This window comes from Hirundo rustica, chromosome 2 (genome assembly GCF_015227805.2).
Source record: "Hirundo rustica isolate bHirRus1 chromosome 2, bHirRus1.pri.v3, whole genome shotgun sequence".
Classification (NCBI taxonomy): domain Eukaryota; kingdom Metazoa; phylum Chordata; class Aves; order Passeriformes; family Hirundinidae; genus Hirundo; species Hirundo rustica.
The window spans coordinates 104,722,048-104,741,520 of NC_053451.1; the positions used below are offsets into that span (position 1 = coordinate 104,722,048).

The 19,473-nt window shown below is 41.0% G+C and overlaps 1 protein-coding gene across 5 annotated transcripts in view; it reads right to left on the minus strand.

The window, feature by feature from the left end:
* The window catches only part of SMPX (small muscle protein X-linked), a 43,249-nt gene that overhangs the window by 7,348 nt on the left and 16,428 nt on the right, over positions 1-19,473 (minus strand). The window contains exon 5 of one of the 5 annotated variants that reach the window (XM_040053724.1): positions 14,369-14,464. The exons of 3 other annotated variants lie outside the window; for them this stretch is intronic. The gene's annotated coding sequence lies outside the window, so the exon portion shown is untranslated. Of the gene's footprint in view, positions 1-14,368; positions 14,465-15,251; positions 16,047-19,473 lie in introns of those variants that run through there. One more of the 5 variants, XM_040053731.1, reaches the window with a different exon arrangement.

The window sequence follows — 19,473 nt, forward strand, 5'->3', positions numbered from 1 at the left end:
CAGTGAGGTGCTATAAACAATATTACTGTGTTGCTAGTAAGACAAGTAATCTGGTTGAAGGGATTAGTTTTGGTAACAAGCTCCATTTTTTCAAATACTTCTTTGTCCTTTGTTTCCTCATAGTTCCCACACCTCTGACCTTCAGCTCCCATTGAAATCAATATTAACATCCCTTAATACCTCCATGAGGTATTTCAGCTCCTCAGGGCTGAAAGGTCCAAACTGGCACTGTATCCCACCCAGCCAAACAAGCACCTCTCCTCTTTCCTCCTTCCATGACACAGGTCTCTCACTAGGCAATGGACCAAAAGACCTGCTGTGTCCAGTTCTTCCGGTCACAGCTGGGACACAGCAGCTCTAACCAAAGGAAACTCAGCCTTCCAGGAGACCTACAAGAGTAGCTAGTTAGCAGGAGGAGCAGTAAACCCCAAAAGCCCAGGAACCCTGCCACTTGCCATTCAAAAGAAGCAAAAAACAAATTGCCATGATGAAAAATAAATCTCTCCTTAGGGCCCAGGTGCTGAGGAAAATCAAGCCCACTTGGCTCAAATTTTCTCTAAAGCATGCTGCTTGCAAGTTGTGCTATTTTAACACCTGGTAACTGTATTATCTTTCTCTCAGGTATACTCTCTGCTCTCTGGTTGCTTATAATTACTACCTGAGCTCCCTTTGCAGTCAGTGGACCCTCTATTATCTCCCTGTGATGCTCTAATCCACTCAGACCTCCCACTGGCCAGCTCCAATTCTCCCTGTCCCAGCTCCCAAAGGCACATTATTTTTAGAGCACAAACTCCTCCAGAGATCAATGGGAGCCTGTAAACTCAAAAATAGGTTGCTTATGGTACATTAATAATCCTCACAGTTATGTTCTCTGGTGATTCTTTCAGCTGCTGCAGGTTATCACCAGACTCCCTCACTGCTCCAATCAACCTTGCGCTGAACAACCCTCAGCCATTTAAATAAAGAATAAACTTGAGAGCAGATGCTTTAATGTTATCCTGATTAAGGGTGGACATAAGCACATGCTCAGGAGCACTTTGAATCATGGAATTAGAGGGTTTTTCAGCCCTCAAGACCTCCTCCATTCCCTGACTGAGAATTTGCAAGGCTATGATTGCAGTCAGTTGGATGCCAGTGTCAGCTTCTGGAATACAAAAGACTGGATCCCTGAGGTTTCTGATCACAGAAAAAAGCAGTAGCTATTTTTATATAAGAAACTATTTAATGCATTTTTTGTTCAACACGGATGCAACTTCAAAAAGAAATGCAAACAAAGTAATGTATTGCAAAATCTCTCCATTTTTTTCCATTTCCAAAATCACAGTTTTTAATGCTGCACCTTTTATTCTCTGAAAACACTCAACTAGTTAACAGCAAGCAGACAAAATATTTATTTTTTAAAAAACACTAGTAATCCCAATTGTTAGTGTTTTCTGTTCTTAGAGAGCATGCTAGCTGAAAAATGAAGAAACATAAAATCCATCCAGTTTTTGGCTGTATCTCCACATATGCAATAAAATTACTACAATTGGTGCTAGTATTATTTAATTAAAGACCATGCATTAATCACCTGGGCACAAAATATATATTTTTTTCCTCATTTTGGTAGTTCCCAGCCCTATATATTTAACCCCAAAACTCCGTTAAGGGATCCTCTTTTATAAGAAGTAACTTTACACTGGAGAAAACAGACATTAGCACTTCAGAGAAGATCAGTGATTATAGCAAGTGCACCAAGGTTCAGTAAATGCCTCCCACTCAGCAAGCTTCCAAAGTGAACGACCACATGATGTTTACTCCTCACCAGAACCCATTTATAGAGCTCTTACTCACCACTATCTCAGTCACAAATGCAACCCTGGAAAAGAGGCAGCAAGGAGCTCTATTTGGGAGCAGACAGAGAGCTCCCAGTTGGAGATGCGGCCCTTGTCTTCACAATACTGTTTAGCCAGGCTGTGGATCATGATTTAGGTCATCCATGCTCTAAAGATTCCAAACTGGAAGTGTTTCTTACACACCATGTGAATTGCACACGGATAACGGGTATGGCTGCTTGAAGAAAATTCTGCTCCACTTGGAAAAAGTGATAAAAAGAGTTAAAAAATGCTCCTTCAAAAGTGCAAGTGGGAAATGAAGGTAATGACTTCTTATGGCATTAGGAGGCCTAGGAAAGAGTTTTGTTCCCATTATGTCATTTAAAAGACATCTGGCCATTCCCAGGAAATAGCACACTGGGAATGAAAAGGGTATCAGTTACAGTAAGGTAAGAAGGGGACAGAGGTCATGAATGTCAGTTAGTCTGGAGCAGAATTAGCCTAGAATTACAAACACACCGCTCTACAGAAGGAAAAACCTGGACAAAAGGTAAATCCAGGGACATGTCTCCTTTCATTGCCCTAGTGAATTGTCAAGGCGAAATAAAGCCAGACTATCTCCTTAGACTCTCTAATTCTCCTACACATCTGGTAAAAGCCTTGATCTTTTGGAGACAGTGACCTGGAGTGCCAGTGGATCTGCTTTAATTCCTCTCCCTTTGATGGGCAGCTCTTGCTACAACCAGCTTCTCCATGCAGCTACTTTGATATTTATATCATATGGTGATCACTGTCCACACAGATGCCAGAGGAAGCAGTAGGAAGTCAAATGTGCTTCAGGTTAACACGTTAATACTGTGATGGGATGCCACAGAGATGTTTTAAGTTGCAAAGGGGAGGGAGTTCATCCCTTGACTCCTTTCCAAAGATATCTGGTCGACTAAATGAAAGATCCTACTTTACTTTCCTGCATGGTTTTTTACAAAATATTTCAAAACATTTGTTATATTTCTGTCAGGATAATGAGAGCAACTCTCATATCGCTGAGCATATATCATATGTCTTTTAAAATATGTTTTCTCTCATTTATATTTTCTGGGCATTGTCCCTGTGAAATACTGGAAAGAGAAACATTTACGCTTTTTTTTTTTTTAATTATTTTAACTCCTTTTTTTTCCCCCTTTACCTACAGCCAGTAAAAATATGTACAAAAGCAGCTGAAAATGGAAATGTAGGCTGCACATACACATACACGCAGGATTTCAAAACTAAAAGAGAAAGGTCAGAATTTTTATTCTTTCAATTTGTCTGACAAAGAATGCAAGGCAAAAAATAGTTTCCACCAAAACGCAAAAAATAATCTTTTTAATACCAAACTTTGCTATCTTCACTATGAAGAAGTTATTGAAAGCCGTATGCTGCTTTTGGCATACATATGTTCTTTCTCTAATTTACATCTCAGTTCAGGCAGTGTGACACGGGGAGTGAAGGACAGTTTTGACCCTTTCACCGTTTGCAGCTCAGCAGTGCACACACAAAGGAGCTGCAGCCAAGTGCTGTCCAACAGCAGGTCTAGTCAGACACAACAGACCTTTTTATTTAAGACAAGGAAAGTCAGGTGGAAATATTCCTCCTGTTATACTGTTATCAAAATTTCTTGTTACCTGCGCCAACACAAAGCTTTGACACCAAAGAAACTTGAAGAAGAGACAAAATTTCCCTCAGTGGCTCTGAAATGATAGCTGTCAAATAGAAGCCTTTCTGATCAACATGAATTCTAATTTTTTGTTCTCTGAAAGACCTAATGTCCATAAAGACATGATACTTGTAATTTATATATATATTTTAAGTGCAACCCAGATGCTGATGATCCACATGTATGTGGTCCAAGATGTTGCAATAAACAGCAGTTTCAAAAGTAAAAAAAAAAAAAACAAAAACAAACAAACAAAAAAAACCACTCAGATATCAGCATTTCTAGTGAAAAATAAAAAATTATCTCTACCTCTTGACTAGTACTAATTCAAGACTTTTGGGATTTGTAGTGTGTTACAAACATTACCACCTCTAGACCATGGAAATATGTTCTGAAATTCCCCATCTCTTTAGCCTTACCAGTTACAATTTTACTTTAGTTCGGGCATTTCTTGGCTGAGATCAGAAATCTGCTTAAAAACATTATGCTGGGCTGCCATTTCCACTTACTTGAAGGAGAACACTAATGAGCCTGAGGTTTTTTTAGCTAATCGATTCACTACAAATGCTGATATAAATACATTGTCTATAAAGATAAAAAACAACAGTTTCTGAAAGCTGGCAAAGCATATCTTGAAGTTTATCATATCTGAGTAGTTCATAAAGAGACAATTTTAAAGGATTGATTATGCAGAGCACTTTGAATTGTTATCACAAAGAAAACCCTATATAAATTCTGACATCGTATCTGTTACTGGTATTATGACTATTTCTGCAATGACTTTTTCTGGAGCTATCCTTTACATTTTCTCTCCATACTGTACAGGTTTTAAGGCACAGTAGCTGTAACAGATGCTTACCTCACATTAAATTCAAGTTTTCATTTTAATTTTCTGCTTTCCAATATAATTTTCACTACAAATTCTTATAACTTAAAGCGTCACCCCTACAAAAAGATTTTGCAGACCCATCTTCAGTAGCTTTGGGAGTGTATGAGGTCATTTGTGACTCATAATGGCTAACAAAGATTAAGCAGCATATACCATATGCTGTGATTAAAGTTGTTCATAAGGAGCTGCAGTGGCTCTTTTTACCTCTCTTAATGAGAACTACGCTGCAGCACTTTCTACCTTTTAAATTAGTGTCTTCTGAAGAAAAAAAAAGCTTTTTCTTTCTAGCACTTTAGTAAGCTCTGACGAGTCCATGCCTGTGCGTGCCTATAATTATTATACTGTGCAATTATTTATCAATATAGAGAAAATTGTTCTCTGAGTTTATGTTAAATGGTTCTCACTCACCCATACAATCTCTGTTAAAAAGCATTTGTTTCCAGTGTAGGCATCACTCAAGAGCTTGGTCATGGCTGTCAGCTATCATCCTGACCATATTAGCAAGTACACCCAAATAGTCTGTCAATGAAGCAAAATGACTTGAAGAGCATAAGTAGCAAAAAGTTTATGTTAGCGAGATTGGAGAGGGATTTCTTGGACAGTTTAGTTGCATTTCATTTTCATTCCCCATAACAGCAGACAGTGAATATTCAGTAATCACCATTGTAGCAAATGCATCAGTAAGGAAACGAAAGCCTAATGGTTGATCCTGCTAAGTGTTTGTTACCTCCTTTGAGCGCAACAAATCCTATTGATTTCTCCAATGATAACCAAAACCACTCAACTGCTTGCAGGCACAGGGTGGAAAATATCCAGTAGCAATGCACCTGGGTGGTGGCATAGCACGGAAAAGAAAATAGGTTGCTAGGAGCCCTTATGGACTGGTAATTGTGATGTCAACAAGACAAAGATCTATATGGAAGGGACCAGACAAAGCACTAATACAAACAAAATAGTGATTGGTAAAATGTTCAGTACAGAAAAACAGACAAACAAAAAAACCCAAAATAAACTATAAAAATATCAAGAGGAAGTCAAAAAAAGCTGTGACATTTAAAACAATGGGACATCTTTCTTGTTCTGAGAGTGGTGATGCAATATGAAATTCACCCTCTGAGAGTTAATTGCCTGACTGGGGTTTCTGAGCCAGGACATGTCTCTGAAAACAAAATTTCCAGCTAGGAGAAAATGTATATGGTGGTGAGTGCTCTTGCTGCAGAGGCTCCCTGCAGTCAGCACTTGGCAGCCCACCACAGAGATGACATGGGGAAAATACCTCAGAGGCTGTCTGCAGCTGAAGTACAAAGGCAAGAACATGATTACTGGTACTGAATGCTGCAACCTGGATCAAACATGGTCAAATTATTATACAGCCAAAACACAGAATTCCTGGATTGCTTCAAAAGTGACTTGTGTGGCAGCCACAGCCTTTGGTCTGGATCATGATGGAACCCACCAGAAGCATTACAGCTCCAAAAAGCCAAACCTCCTCACATCCCACGTAGGACAGCACCATCAGGGGGACCAAAGCCATTTTGCACCTCTCAATCCCTTTCTGCTGCTCGTGGCAGCCCCTCTCCTGTGGAAGCCTCAGCCCAGCAGCACGGCAGTGCCTTGGCCAGGCACTCGGCACAGAGACCCAGCAGCAGGAGCTGTGCCTGGCACAGGAGGAGGACGTTTGGTGAGACATCTCCCAGCCTTGTAAACCCTCCAATAGCTTGGACTGTGAAATTCCATGATGACCTTAGTGGCTTGTGTCTGCACCAGACCCATGGCATCAAGGGTTTGAAGCTCCTGAACAACAGCTGTTTGAAATGCTTCCAAATGTTGTTACTTGGGGTGTACAGAATGCTGGAAATCTAACAAATCAAAGCTTGTTGAGAAAAGTACCCGATTTAGTTTACAAATTTGGATTCATTCTCAGGAAACTGAAAATCCCCAGCTATTCCATGCTTTTCTGGGAAAATTCTGGCCACCCAGTTTTGTTTTTCTAGAGAAATATTTTATTTGGGGAGGCTGAAATTTAGAGGAAGATGATGTTATTTTTAGTGACATTTTTATGGTAGGGTGAAGACTCTTCCAGGTGAATCCTTTCAGCAGTTTTACTGTAGTCCCTCAAACAGTGCAATAAAAGCCATTGTAGGGGTGGGATATCACCCTCAAGATTGTGCTGCCTCATGCCATATGAACTCTAAAATGCATAATTAAATTATGAACAACGATTTTCAAGTTGTTTTGCACAAAAGAAAGTCTGGAGGAAGGCACTGTCCTTGGACTTCTTGTACTTTGGCATTTCATTTGTGCTGGCTCTACAATCAAATATTAAAGCTTTACCCAAAATTATGTATGAAACAGTCTCAGAAATCCAAATGCAACCTATCACACAGCAAAATGCTGTGGCTGGAAAGGTTCTATGATTTCACACCTGGATGCTCATGTCTTTTGCTATTGTCATGCTGGCTGCCACTTAAAACTCCTGATAAGCTGGCATTTTCTCCAGAGACACACTCCCAGTGCTTAGCAACACTGCTTCATGTCTGCATGGTTTTCACATACAGAGAAGGGTTTAAATATTGTGTGTATTTTTTAAATTAAAAATGGTAAGCAAAAGGTTAAGAAATTATTTTTGCTGGAGATGGTAGAGCTGCAGGGACAAAGACTGTGGAAAGTGAAATATCTGGCACGCTGCTGATTCCTGTGGAGTCCCTCAGTAACGGCATTTCTAAAGTGCCACTGATCATTGTTGACAGCTGACTTTCATGGAGTCTGTGACTTTTTCTTTCTCAAAAAAATTGAGGAACTTAATGATAAGAAGCACATATTAAAATAATATTGAATTGATAAATGGCTCACGTAAGCATCAGTTCATCAGTGAAGACTGAACATGAAGCCTAATAGTGATTATTCATATTCAAATATTAAGATAGAAATACCAAGTTTTCTTTCCCCTATACTTAAAGTGGGGTAGGCTACTTCAGAGACTTACTGGTATGCAGAAAAGATGATTCAGCATTGCTGTGCTTGTTTTGTACCCACACATAATTTTGTAGCTATGAGATGGTATGAGGAAAATTGTTATGAATCATAAAATTCAGGCAACACAATATAAGGCAAACTGTACAGTATGTTCATTCTCGTGCAATGACAAACACATAAACACCCTTACCTTCCATACTGCCTGTTTTTTCAGATTTTAATATTATCTGAAGATTTTTATTTCATTACCCATAAGAATTCACATATTGTCCAGGATCCTAGCTCTGGTGCTGACTTTTTATGGCAAATACTTTTATTTTCGTGCAACTTTAATGGTTGAGAAGAAAGGTCTAAGCACTGGGTGTTGACTGGTTAGACTTTCAAAAACTATGTGTTCAAACTTTGGCAAGGCAGACTGTTGTCTTGTTTGTCCCTGAAAAATAGACACATTTAATGTTGTTTTTAGATATTATTATGTTAAAAAAAAAGTTTTAGAAAACAAAGTCTGATCATGTGTATCCTGGAGGTAATTGATTTTTGGGGTTGTTTGTATATGCTCACTTTAGGATTTAAATTATTTATATATTTATAGCATGACAGTTTATGAATTTCAAGTTCCAGGGCAATGAAAATAGAAGCAACAGCATCTTGGTGTACTGCAGACACGCCCCTTCTTCCTTCAGTGAAGCAAAAGGTGAAATGACAAGAGAATTATCAGGTTGGATAATTACTGGAGAAAAAGCCGAGTTTGTTTGATTTGTTGCTTGAGAGTTGGCATGGGCTGAGGCTGCTGAAATTTATTTAAAATGCAATGAGTTTTTGTACCTTAGAGTATGCCAAGAGTCAAAATGGTCCAACATTTTTCTCATGGAACATTACTCCACTGGGAAAGTTTTGTGCTTTGAAAATATAACTTTTTATGGAAACATTTGGCTTTCAGCAATTCTCCTGATGCAACATGGAACACTGAGCATGACTGATCTGGCCAGTTTTGTATCCCAGCAGCTGCCCAAGAGGCTGGTGCTGCTCTTTGACTTTGGGGGCTTCCAAGGGTCAGCAATTTCAGGTCTGACAGACTCAAAAACCCTAATCCCTGCTCAACACTCCAAACATTCAGAAGCTCCTAACATTCTTAGCATCCCAAATCAGAGGAAAAATATCCTATTTTTTTTTTTTTCTAACTGTAAATAGTATGGTTTAACCCTGCTATTCCTGCTCCCTTGTGGTTCAGCTGAGGGCAGGGCCTAAATCTGCAGTATAACATAAACCTGACATTCCCAAATGGTTCCACAGCCTCTACCCCACCTCAGCCTCCTGATGCACTGATCTGCACCTTCATTCGTGTGTGATGCCAAACACTTTAATGCTGCCCTTCAAGATTCATTGTGACAACTCCAAGCTCTGAAAATGAGCTGTATACCCAGTTCCCCCAGACTCAAAGGTTGACCCATAGGAAGTATTAAAAAAAAAAAAAAAAAAAAAAATTATGAATGTGTCAGAAGCCAAGTCCCATGTAGAAGCTAAGCAGTACTCACACATATAACAATAATGATAACAATTATAATAAAACCCTATTTGGCCCACAGTGATTTCTAGTACACAATAAGACACAATTCATGGCATGAAAATTTGAGACGAGTGGAGGGATAAGCAAAAGACAGCTCAGTTATATTGGGTATAATAATCAGTAGACTTAGATTAGGAGCTGCTTGACTGCTGACACACAGCAATGACTATTATTTTTATGCAGCAGGCTTCCTGAGCCCTCCCAGGGCAGTATTTTGAAAGCATTTAGCTGATTAAACATGCAAGCCCCTAGGAATGAGGCACTTTGCATTTCTTCGGGAAGCTGAGGAGATACCTAATTGCAGGTTTACCGAGCTCAAAGTACTTTAGAAGCTTGCCCTCTAGTTTCCCTGAAGAGTTACTGCCACGATGCAGTATTTACCAATATGTTTTGACTGAGATTTATCTCACTGTAACAGTTACTGCTTTTATTTATTTATTTATTTATTTATTTATGTATTTGTTTGTTTGTTTTACAAAATAAAAAGTAAAAATCCCAAACTCACATCCTACCAACAATCAACAGTGTAAATAAACCAGATTCACGATTAACCCTTTGGGCAATGTTCTGTACTAAATCATTATATCAATAGAGTTGACAAAGCCACAATTCATTTGAAAACTAATCCTTGGGAAAAAAAATAGTCTTTATTAACGGCAAACCCAGAAGCACGAGAAGATAAAAGACTGTCAGAAAAGAGTCTTTTGCATTTTTAGCACTTCAGATTCCTGAAGCAGCTGAAGGACACGCTGTTCCTTTACATAACTATTGAGGAGAGGCTGGGGAAAGTAAAACAACCACATTTCTGTGGTAGCCAGGGAAACATAGAAGGGCAGCAGCGCAACCTACCTGCTTCTGCTATTGGAATTAAAGGGAAAAAATGCAGCAGTGACGTCTACAGACCCTTTTTGAACAGAGGGCTACTGCCCCTTGACCTGCCACCCTGGGGAGGAGGGATCATCCTACAGATGCTCCCCTGCCACTGCCTGATCCACTCCCCACTTTAAAACTAAACTGCAAATAAAGCTACAAAGAGAATTCACTTCAGAAGCATCTTAGAGCTGAACACTAGTGAGGGCTTTGCCAGGATCTGTGTTTGTTTGGAAACCTCAGGAAAGGAACACAGCTCTGCTGTAATTTCGGTTCTTTCAGGACTTTTCAGGGATATCGTGGGCACTTGGACAGTTTGCAGCTCTGTGAGAGCAGCACACACTGTTGTGTGTTGCTCTGCTACTGAAAGAGAAGGTTTGCCCAGAGATCCCAGTCAGCTGAAGTGACATTTAGTGGTCCTTGCTGGGCTCTGGAGGCAAGGGAAGCTACTTCTTCTCAACTGTGAGGCTGGTGTGGAGGCAGGTGTCTCCTCAGTACAGCTCCACTGCAGGAACAAGGATGGGCAGCATGGGGGTGTTGGGGCTGGGGCCAGCCAGGTGCTGCTGAACCTGAAGCAATCCCTATCCCTAAGCTCTCTAAGACTAATTTCTTTTACCTCAATGCATTAGCAGCAAGCTCTGCGATCTTGAAGACACTGAGAAGAGGCTCCTCTCCAAGAAAGAAAATAGAAATCTCAGCTATCTCTATTTGGGCAGCAATATCCAATTTATTCATCATGAATTCTGCCTCTTCTGCCCAGTCTGTACTGAAAATAACCCACATTTGACTCTCTGTGCTAGTTACAGCTTCTAAAAATGGTACTTTCTCCTGGTCATATGGCTTCTTCTCACAGAATATATGAGTGAGTGTTGTTCCATACAAATATAGTGTACATCTGATATGCCTACAGATAATATCACAGCACAACTGAACGTGGTACTAATCATCCACCTGTTTTCTTCAATATAACTCTGGCATGTGCAATAAAAAGAGAGGGCCTGAGACAATGGTCACATCCCTGCAAATATACTCACAGATGAGACAGAAGTTGTCTGTGGTTTTATTTTCAATATGTTTAAATCAAGACTTAGTTGTCTTTGCGCATTTTGCAAATACTTTTCCTGAAATTCTCAGCACTTTGTATGAAGCAAAATATATTGAAAAATATAGCAAATGGGAGGAAAAGGAAAGGGTGGCAAGAAAACGATTGCCAACTCAAAACCCAACATCATTTTTCCATAACCCACATTCTCTGCAGACTCTTCTGCATATTTAAGTCTCATCCTAGGTTTTATGGCTCCTTTGCCATGGAAAAGTGAGGGTTCCTTATCAGCTCTGGAAATCTGACAGCCGTCTTGCACCTAACCCAGAGGATCTCCTCAGAGATGGAAAAGCATGAAGCCAAGACATCATGTACAGGCTGTTAATTTAACTTGGCATGTTACTGACTGCATTAGAAAACTGTGTATTCTGACATCTGGTTCATGCAGGATATGTTCAATTCATATTATCTCACTTCTTCAAAGCTACTGCAGGTACTGGGGAAGTTTGTCTCTGCCTTTGGACAACTAGAGTAATATTTGATACATAAATCCACAGAACACGTGTAGATTTTCATATCAGTAAACTATATATATATATATGCGCACACATATATGCTGTGCTCATAGGATTTTGTCATTTATCAGGGTTTCAAAGGTAAGCCCATCATTTGCCTAGGAATATATAGGTTTCTTCAAAACATAAATGAAAGTGTTACAACAGGTTGCCTGTCCTGTTAATACTTGATTTGCAATCTGTGACAGGTGAGCATTTAGAAATGAGTTACTAGGATTGACTGGAAGACATATGGGAGAACTAAACTTTCCCACGGCACCATGTTTCGAAACAGAAAATTGGTTTTTTGACTAAACAAACTGAAAAGGGAAAAAAAAATGTTTCCACCGAGAAATAGAAAGAAAAGCTGAGAGGAATTACCTGCTGTTAAAAAACAGGCACCAGAGACCAGTTATATTTTGGGTTTGAATTTGCATGGCCATGATCTACAGTTTCTGTGGAAAAGATTTCTTCTGCTCAGCTCAGCAGAAAGGCTCCTCTCAGAACGTGTGCAGCAGCTCCTGCTGGAGCACTCACACAGCTGTACCAGCACAGGTGCTGGATTTGACTGCAGAGAGACAGAGCCCCACTCACCGTTAGCAGTGAGCAATATGAAATTTGAAGATTCAAAACTGGAGTGTGATTTTGAGATGCATATAAGTGATTTATGGGCACAGTTCCCACTTGGGGCTGAGCTCCTTACCACTGGAGGACAGTCCCAGCAATTTGGATGCCTCAGGTGCAAATGAGATGTAGGTTAATACTTCTATCCAAAATTATCATCCTGAAAACCAAGAACCAGCTACACTGTAACCTCCAACTGTGCTCATGCCCATCTGAAATGACCTGAGTTTAAATAACCCTGCTCATCTGAGTGCCAGGGAGATGTGTAAACCTGAGCAGCACCCAGAAACTTGGTGGGTTTCCACAGTGATTGTCCTCCTCAGCACCTACATAATTGCATCAGACTGTACAAAAACACAGCAGCAGCATACAGCCACCCTGGTTTCTTTCAAAGCACAGCTTGAGGAGATGGTTGCGACACAAATTAGCCTTTAGACATGGTACACAGCAACCCACAGGCACATGGAAGCAAGTTTCCTTACTGCCAGTTGAGCTCCACATGGCTAAGCTGCCATCAGAGTGACTCGTATACAGATTAATTTTAATTCATTTCTGCACAGCAGCTGAGCTTTGAGCTTGAAGTCTAGAAAGGGCCCCTCTGCCAAGGTAGTCTGCAGTCTCCAGGGAAGCAAGAATTGTGGGGTTTAATCCTTTTGAGGCAAAGAAAGACCTGACCTGGTTTATTCACGCTTCCTGGCTGTGTATGTGTGTGATAATAACCGAGCCAAGGCAGAAGGGAGGGGGTACCAGCACATCCCTTCTCTTGCATGTTTGCAAGTTTTTCTACCTACTTTTAAAAAAGTTGGAGCATATCTGGAGGAGACAGTCCACGCTGTTTATCCAGGGCGACGGCAAATGTCTCCTGGCTTTACTGAGGACATTGCTGAAGCTCCAGGGGAAAAAATCTGATTGTTTTCAATTTTTTTCTATTAGCTATGTCTAAACAGCTTTCCACACAAGCTTCATCATGCTGCTTGCAGAAGAGTCTCAAGGGTTCGTAACAGTACATCCAAAACCAACTTGTTGAGATGGCAGAAGTGTGGTTTCTGAAGGGACCTGTGTGATCAGAAGCACTGAGGACTGTGGGTGAGACAGGACTCTATGCTTCCATTTTCCTCTCTCTGCAACCCTGTACATCTCTTTACAGCCAGTTTCCTGTTGGGAGGAGCCAGGACTTATCCCTGAGCAAGGCTAGAGCGCCCTGGCAAGGGGAGACAATGCTGGCCTTCATTCATCCCTGGGATCCAGCCGTTGAGGCAGAGGGCAGTGCCATAGTGTGGGCCAGCTGTTCTCCACTCCTGCCTGCCTGCCCTCGGGGTCTGAGGCACTTCAGCTCCCCTTTTTAGTGATGAAGCCAGCGAGCCAGCAAGTGTTTACCAAAGCTGGAGTTTAGGCAGCTGTTCCCTCTGGTAGATCTTGCAAGAGATCCATGCACCTCCACGGCAAAGAGCACTGGGAGGCACAGAAGTGAGTTGTCTCTCTGAGGCAGGTCAGAACACAGCAGTGCCATGTGTTCTGCCATCCTTGACGGCCATCTGGAGCTGCCTGCATCATTCTGCCCAACATGGATCTGCTCCACATGCTGCCAATAAAATCCCAGACACTGTGGAGGGATGTCAAGGAATGCTCCATTGGCTCAAGGTACTCCACTGCCATTGCACATGATTTTCATACCACGGGCCTGCCTTGATGCAAATGGCTAAGATGCCAAAAATCTCACTGCAGATGGAGCCCCAAGAACTTGAGTTTTCTGAAGGATGGTAGATCTTTAGCTCAAAAATGAGACTTTTAACCTCAGGTAGACACAAGCTTCTCTGAGAGCCAGCCTCCACTTACCTCTATGGTGTCTATTAAAGCAAAGCATTGCAGAAGTTGGAGCTGATCACCCTATTTGTCATCCTCAGGTTTGTGGTTTTTTTTAATTTCAACCAAACTGCAGATGACTTCACACTTGGACATGGCCCAGAAAGCCGCTGCTTATCAACAGAGTGGTGTTCTGTGGCCTGGTTTAACACAGGTTTGGCCAGGTTTTTGTTCTCTACACATGTAAAGCAGAACACAAACACGGTTTGTGACAGACTTTGGAGCATTCACAAACTCAGCAGTGGCTCAGGTGTTGTCTGCTGATGTGTTAAACCATAGTTAACTGGGACAGACAACACCTAGCTGCAGAATTAATTTGCCCCAGAGTAATTATTCAAATATAAGATAGCATATCAATTCTATTTCAAAATAGAATTTTTAAAAGCATATAAAAAGCAGAAAGAGATGCGGTACTACATTATTTCTTACTTTTTTAATGAAGGGCTTAAACTAAAAAAAGTGTACATGTGTGATATACCCATCTGGACTCACTTTACTTTCAGCAAAATGGACTGAAAAACTGAAAATATGCCTTGTCTTCACAGAGAGAGCTCTTCTTTTCTTGAGAACTAAAAGAGAGAAATAGAACATATTTCTCAAAAATAAATGCTTCCATTCAAGGCCTGAACAGACAGATCAATTCAAATATTTTCAGACAAAACCACAAAACCAAGGAAATTGAGAAATTCAAAATTAAAAGGTTAGAGATCCTTCATTAAGTATTTAATGGAGGTCTGAGACTCATTTTAGCATAGGACATACTGTATTCTATCTTTAACAACCTGTGGGAAGGATACTGCACTCAAGAGCAGTGTGATTTATAAACACAGAAAAACCAAAGGTGTCCTTTTTCCTGTATTCTGTCTATTTTAGCTCAAATATTTGGTTTCAAGTCCTTGGATATGCATCTTCTTCCATTTCAGTACGTACTTTGTGTTGGTTTCATCTTCCGTATAAAGGCAGCAGGTTGCAAAGCTTTGAAACAGCACTAGCCAGTTATTGTCATCATCCTTCCCTCAGAACAGGAGCAGTTTGGCTTTGGGGGAAGCTTTTAGTGCTTTGATGTTTCCACAGTCAAAGCAATTTGGGCAGCCCTGCTCTCCCTTTGTGCGCAGCAGCATTCCTGCTGCCGGGGCTGCGGACACGACCCCGCTCCAGTCGCGCATCCTTAGCGGGGAGCTCGGCCAGCGCCCTCTCCTTCCCTGGGCGCATCCACGGCCACAGCCATTATTTGCTCGAGATTGCTTTTCTGTGCCCCGAAAGGCTCTGCAAATTCACGTAGGAGTAACAGCAATTTTAAGACAAGGTGTGCTCCAAGGCAATAAATGAGAACAAAGACCCAGGAGAGCTAAAAGCTGAAGGACTCAATTTATTTCTTTTATCCGTTGAATGACTGAATTATTAAATTGAAAGCAATGCTACATCAACTTTACCAAGGTGGGGGAGTGAGTTCTGAACACTGAGACTGAGGGCTGTATTCTGCTTTTATGGAACCTGTGTCTGTACATGAACCTCAGTCAATAGCAGTCAGAAGAAAATACAGCCCTACTGTTATAACCAGCAAATGGCAAGACAAAAAACAGGCATTATACTTGTTCCCAAGCTGAAGTAAAGGTTAGTTCAGCTGAGTCTCCCTTCAGCTAGCTACAACCCGCAGCAAATCAAATTTGAAAAAGAAATTATGACCAACACTGAGAGTAAAACTAATACATATTTCTGCAGGAAAACACTCATTTATGCTGTGCTCCTTTGTTCACATGGAAATACAGTGTATTTGAGACTTCTTTAGCAAATCAAAGGGGAATTAGGAGGTTAAAAGAGCAGCAGGGTCAGCAAACCCCAATAACTGGAAGCTTAGTATTTCCTCAGTAGTGTTTACAATGGGGCAATGGATGTTGGGATCAGTGTCACAGTGAGCTCTACCTACATACAATGTTCTACCTACACACAGCAAAGTGAATTTCTCTGAAGAAATTTGTGAACAAGTGTGAAACAGAGGTAGCCTTGGCACTAAAAGAGCTACATTTCTCAAAAGAAGAAGCACCAGGAGCACTTTGGTGGCTGAAGCAGGTACAAAACAGGGCTTGGGACGCTTGTAGATGGCCTGCTCCTGGACAGGGGTCACAAGGCTCATGCCACATCGAGCCAGTGCTGCAACAGATGACAAAATACAGTAGTGCAGTAATTTATGTGGATTTTAAGCACAAGGCTGTGAGAACATAATTAGGTAGTCTTCTATCAAATGAAATGAATAAAAACTATAAAACAAAATGATGAGGCACTAAATTTAGAAGAAAATTCGTTTGATTATCACATCAGAGCTGAGATATTTCAGATCATACTGTCAGCTTAATTGGCTACAATTTATGTAGATTTGATAAAACTATCTGAGCTGTTACTAACGTGGGAAGTCACACTTCGTGCATTCCAAAGCAGTTAGCCTTTTCACTCTCATGCAGCACTTGAAAAACCTTGTGCTGAACACATTTTGAACTGTATAAGGTGGGAATTACTGGAATAGCCTATTATTTTGTGTTTCTGATGATTTCTGTCATTTCAGTGTCTGATTGCTCCAGGCATACCTAACACTGGCAGGACAATGCCCAGAAACAGAGAGACAGCATTGCTCTCCTCTCTCTCATACCTCTCTAACAGCGATCAGTGTGATGTTGTTCCTGCCCTCCAATTGCTAATGCCCACAGTTCCCTGCTTACAACTAGTTCTGCATGGATTTATATGCATATGACTTGGGATAGATGTCTTTCAAGTCACAGGACCTTCTCCTAAATACTTGGATGTGTTCACAAAGCAAATAGTTGAAGTTTTGGGATTCCTGATAACCTGTTCTGAGATTTCCAAGAGGAGTACATTCCAGTAGTACCTGTTGTTAGATGCTGTAGTTCATGGGCTCTTAACACACCTAACAGAGGTAAGCAAGAAAAAGCCTGTTGACTGTATTTCTTCACACTTCACTCACCCCTCAACATCTGGTAGATCTTCAGGAGGCCTCCTGCCTTTCTGAGCTTCTTTTGAGGGCTGACACCCCAGAAATTGCATCTCACTCAGGCAACGGAGTGCAAAGTTTATTTTTTATTAAAATCTGTCATGAACAGCACCAATGAAAAGAGAGGGGTTATTTTATAAAAGAGTCTAACAAATACTCAGGACTAAGTAATCAACAGAATGACCATGGGGATGCAGTTATTAACTAGCAGTGACCTGTGAAAATTTTCAGCTTTCAAACAAAACTCTTGGACCTTTCTTCCAGAAATGTTTCTCACTCGAGAACAGAGCAGAGATTTGTGGGCCCACACTGCTAGCATTGGAACTATTTTGTTACTTTAAGGGCATTAATGTTTTAAAGGGAGAAGCTCAATGAAGACACTTCTGCCTGTGTGTAGAGGCCTGTTCATCTCCACGTGTCTGCAAACTCTCTTGTGTATGGTGTAGATAGAACACCAAGATGCTCATCTTCTAAAAACTAGGAGAGACTTCTTCAAGTTATTAATTTGTGCTTGTCTCTTCCAGTAATAATTAAATAATAATAATAATAATTTAAAAAGCTCTGCTTGAATATACAGTTTGGAAAAAAGATTATTTCCCATATTTTTTGTTTTGAAAAAATACAAGCATCTGTTCTTGCAGTTTGCTTTGAAGCAAAATGTTTCCTGATTCTTCAGTGTTTGTTTTGAAGTTATTAGTCAGTTTTCAAAACCACGAAGCATTATCTTTTCCTAACTAGTTTATGTAGAAGCATTTTGATTTACGAGAATATGCCCTGTGGTTTACTTGGCAAAATTAAACTCCTAACACATACCTCTAGAAAGCAGACTCCCTCCAGTCTGTTCTCCCCGCTCTCTTTCACACTTCAGCGAGAGAATGAGGAGGAAATCTCCCCTTGACTTGCCAAGGACTGATGTGCTGGGGCTTGCCCACGGCGTGGTGTTGGGGGTGGAGACTCAGTTCAGGACAGCTGCAGGCCACGTTAGAGAAAATTGTGCTGGTTTGGCTGAGGTGGAGTTAATTTTCTTCACACTGGCTGGTATGGGGCTAAATTTTGGATTCATGCTGAACACAGGGCTGACAATACAGAGATGTTTTTTGTTATTGCTGAGCAGTTCTCACACAGAGCCAAGGCCTTTTCTGCTTTTCCTACAGCCACGCTGGCGAGGAGGCTGGGGGTGTGTGAGAGGAGACACAGCTGGGACTGGTCACCCCAACTGTCCAAAGGATATTCCAAACTATATGTCATGATCAGTATATAGTGGGGGGAAGAAGGAGGAAGAGGAGATGTTTGGAGTGATGGTGTTTGTCCTCCCAAGTCACTGATATGTGTGATGGGGCCCTGCTCTCCTGGAGATGGCTGAACTCCTGCCTGCCCTTGGGAAGATATGAATTAATTTCTTGTTTTGCTTTGCTTGCTTGCATGACTTTTGCTTTACTTATTAAACAGTTTTTATTTCAACCCATGAGTTTTCTCACTTTTATCCTTTCAGTTCTCTTCCCCCCAGCAGTGGTGGGGGAGTGAGTGAGTGCCTGTGTGGTACCTGGAGGCTGGCTGGGGTTAGACCATGAAAACTAATTTTTTTCTTCTGATTACAGAAACTCTGGGAAGCAAAAACACTATTCTCTCACTCAAGCTTTGGCTGCTGGGACTCAATCAAATGAAGACATTTTCCTAAAACTGCAGTGCTCTTTCAAGAGCTCACAGCATGTCAGGGTTTCTCTATTAGCAAAGCACTGCTGTGTTTCTGGAGAAAAAAGCAATAACCTTGCTTGCAACTGTACAGCAGTTTAACTGTACCCCTCTGATCCATGTGAGCACAGGAATAAGATGCAAACACCAAACTCTGTGTCAGAGCAGGGACACCAGGAGAGGTAAATGGCTGCTGTTAACTGAGGGGCAGCTTAAGAGTGATATATGGCAGTAAACTATAATTAAAGCTTTAGTGGGCAAAGTTATAACGTGCATTTTTAGCCCAGGGTAATCAACAAGTTTTTCTATGTAAATAATTAATAGCAACACCAAGGAACATCTTGTGTGTATGGATATAAGACCTTTATTCCCTAAGGGACTTCTACTAGGGTTTTTGCATCTTTCTTTTTTCTCCAAGTGATGCCTATCTCAGAGTGAGATAGGCAGTGACGTTGGCACAAAGTAGTTAGTGAAGATTGGGTCAGAGTAAAGATGACAAGATTTCTCATTTTATGTGGGGCAGAATTCTCTGCATAACGCAAAGGCTAAGCTGCCCTAGGAAGCTTTTTCCAGTTCTTCAGCCTTCAAACTACAGTTTCCTTGCTTCTGTAAACTGACAACAAAACTACCTTCTACCATCAAACCACTCTCCCCAGCAGAGCTCCAGGTAAAGACAACAATTTTTCTGCAAGTACGGCATCAGATGGTGAGAAGCCATCTCATCAACGTTGTGATGGGGATCCTGACAACTCCTTTCTCCAAACACAACAAGAACATGGTGCTGGGAGTGCTGCCCTTATGTCCATGACAGACTGTTTCGTAAATTCAAGACAGTAAATTTCCCTTTTTGCCTTTTGAGAAGTGCTTCTACTAAGAAAGTTT